General features: G+C 41.1%; 1 protein-coding gene across 1 annotated transcript in view; it reads left to right on the top strand.

The window, feature by feature from the left end:
- Positions 1-3,334, top strand: part of LOC103609882 (ADAMTS-like protein 1) — a 42,266-nt gene that overhangs the window by 6,154 nt on the left and 32,778 nt on the right. The window lies entirely within an intron of this gene.

Genomic DNA, 3,334 nt, shown 5'->3' with positions numbered 1-3,334 from the left:
TGTTCTAAGATTGATTATGGTAAAGGTTATACAACTTTAAAAACCATTAAATTGTACACATTAAACTGAATTGTTTGGTATGTGAATTATATCTCGATAAAGCTATGCACCAAAAAAAGGCAAAAAAAAGATGGTATGAGGGAAATTGATTAACTAATGTGAGACAAAATAAGTAAAATCAAAGCTCAAACTCTGAACATACACAAAGATAAATAAATTCTGACTTGATTAAAGAGCTAAGTAAAAAAGTAATTAAAAAGCTTTGAGGGCCGAGCCTGTGGCGCACTCGGGAGAGTGCGGCGCTGGGAGCGCAGCGCCGCTCCCACCGTGAGTTTGGATCCTATATAGGAATGGCCGGTGCGCTCACTGGCTGAGCGCGGTGTGGGCGACACCACACCAAGGGTTGCGATCTTCTTACCGGTCACGAAAAAGACAAAAAAAAAAAAAAAAGCTTTGTATTCCATGTATATTCATAACTAATAAAAAAGTGGAAAATTTTAAAAATGCAAATAGAACTATCATGATGAGAAAGACCTTTTCAAACGTAAAACATGTTACAGGGGAAAATTAATAGGCATTATGACTATGTAAAAATTTAAGAACTGCATGTCAAAAAAATTTTTTTTCTGTACTTGAATTCACCTTAGCATACAAGCCTCCATTTCTGCTCAGAGTGGAAAAACCCAAACTTGGCAGTCACTTAATGGTTGTAAGCATAGCCATTTCTGGACTTAAGCCCAATCAATTCAGGATTGTCCCTGTCTTTTTTCCTTCTCCCCAGAGGTGGTCTGTTTTGGAGGGGATGGGGAGAGAAGAAGAGAGGGGAGCTTAGGTATCTTCCTGGCTCTGAAGGAGGGGTGTCTAGTCTGCAAAGCTCTGCTCTGATATAGAAGATGCTCAATATTTGGCTATTTGTTCTTCCTCCACATCCTGAGTCTTGAGAGAGAAAATGGGATGACCTTGACAATGGGCTCAGTTGCCATTTTGAGCCTCCAGTAAGGTTTGGCAATGCAGAGTCAGAGGCATTTCCTATTCCCCACAACATGATTTCAAGCCAGAACCATTCTCCTCAAGTGGAAAATGTTTGGAACAGCTGCCCTCGCTCTCAGCAGACAACCTAGTTTTCTATTTTTCTATTTTGCTGAGAAGATAGAGACCACACACAGATGGATATGCGTCATCCCAGATGTTTTACTTTGCATTCACAAAGATGTATTTGCAATACAAATACATACATGGATTGAGCTTTTTTTTAACATACATGCATATTTTTTGATACCTGCTTTTTCTACTTAAGAATTTTTTACAGATATTTTCCCATTTTAGTATATAACGATTCACTTCATTCTTTTTAATTGTTGTATTTAATATTTCATTAGTCCATTGGTAAAGGTTATTTGATTGTTTCCAATTTTTTGCTATTACAAATAAATGATACACTAAACATCCTGGAACATGTGTCTTTGTGTACAAAGGGTAACATTTTATAGGGTGGATTTTTAGATATGGATTGAATTGGTAGGTATGCTCCTTTTGATACTATCAAATTACCTTCAGATGTCTATACCAAGAATATGAGAGTTTTCCCCTTTTCATCAACATTATATAGGTTTTCAGTCTTCTAAAAATTTTGCCAGACTGATGAATGACAAATTACATCTCATTGTAATTTGTACTTTTCTGATTACTTTTTATATGTTTTTTGACTCCTTATTTTTTTCTTGAACCCATCTACTTTTTTCTATTTCTATCACCCTTACCCTTAGCCAAGCCACCATCTTCTCTCACCTCATCCACTGCCACAGCCAGCTGGTGTCCTCCACCCATCCACGTTCCTTTGCAACCCATTCTCTACATTGCAGCTGGAGTGAGCTTTCCAAAATGCAGATCTGATCACACCACCACAACTCATCCCCCTGCTAGACTAAAGTCACTTTAGAGGCATTACTTGCTATTATGAAGATTGACTAAAATCCTTAATGTGGTCTTAAAGTACCACACACTCGAGTCCTACTTCCCCGCACAGTTTCATCCAAGACCTCACTCTCTTGTGCTCTTTGTGTTCCAGCCACCTTGTCCTTTCAGTTCCTTGGATGTGCCATGTACTTTCCAATCAAAGAGAGCAAAAAAAAAAACTTTCCAATCAAAGACAGCAAAAAAAAAAAAAAAGAGGCAGAAAACATAACAGAGAAGATAAAAGGCATGGAAGGATCTATCAAGAGATTCAAAATCTGATTACATGGGGTTTTAGATGAAGAGATATGGAAGTGAAATGAAAGGGTGGAAATTTTTTTTAAATAATAGAAGGAAAATTTTTAAAGCTGGGGGTGAGCAGGAGAGTCAAGTTACCTCTTGTCGGGTCTGCCGCCAGCAACCGACCCGTACAGCCCTAGCATCGTTCCTTTCAGTGGGCGAGCAAATGGCCCGGGATTCCTCTTTCCCTCCAGTCCCCTTTTGAAGGAGACGGGGGAAGAGAGCCGTGAAGAGAGGTGAGCACACCGCCAGCCCCAAACCAGCCCAGTTAAAGGACACTCAGACATGGTGGGGGTTCTGTCAAAGCAGTTCCGTTTATTAGCACACAAGCATTGGCTTTTGTAGGTAAATGGCAAAGGCAGGTTTTTTACATCCTCCAATCAGCTTAAGGGTTAAAGGCATGCATCCTGTCTCAATACCTAGCTATTGCAATTACGCAGTGTTCACAAGTGCAGCCAATAAGGGCTAAGGCAAGGTTCCTGCAGACACTCCCACCCTGCTTTCTCCCGGCCGTTTTAGGCTGCCATGTTAACCCACTTGTAATGTCACTTTAAGGTGGTGTTAGCTTTTTAAAGGCCCAACATCTCCCCCTTTCTGTTTTAATAAGGCAGCTGGAGGTGGCTAACCTTCCCAGCCTTGCCTCCATTCCCTCTGGTAGCTGTGCCTGTCTTAGGTTGTTTCCCTCTGGAAATCTTACCTGTCATTGACTATCCAGCAAAGCGGGGGTGGGTGGACACTGAAAGCTTATGGAGGGGATAGAAAAGGCAAACTTTTCACAATCATTCGGGTGCAGTGGAATGGAGAAAAAGCAGTCCTTGATATCTATGGTTACTAAGTATAAGTTGCTTGGTATAGCGGGGGTCCATGGCAGTCCTCTCTGTGGCGTGCCCTGAAGGACCATCCTTTTATTGACCTCTCTAAGGTCTTGTAGCATTCTCCACTTTCCAGAGGCCTTTTTAATTACAAATACTGGAGTATTCCAGGGGCTAGTGGATGGGGAAATATGCCCTGCTTGGAGCTGCTCATCAACAATTTGTTGTAAGGCCTGCAATTTATTATCAGGAAGTGGCCACTGCTCCAC

This window comes from Galeopterus variegatus, unplaced genomic scaffold (assembly GCF_000696425.1).
Source record: "Galeopterus variegatus unplaced genomic scaffold, G_variegatus-3.0.2 Scaffold10245, whole genome shotgun sequence".
NCBI classification, from domain to species: domain Eukaryota; kingdom Metazoa; phylum Chordata; class Mammalia; order Dermoptera; family Cynocephalidae; genus Galeopterus; species Galeopterus variegatus.
The sequence above is the reverse complement of the archived record's forward strand: the minus strand, read 5'-3'. Positions and strand labels throughout refer to the sequence as shown.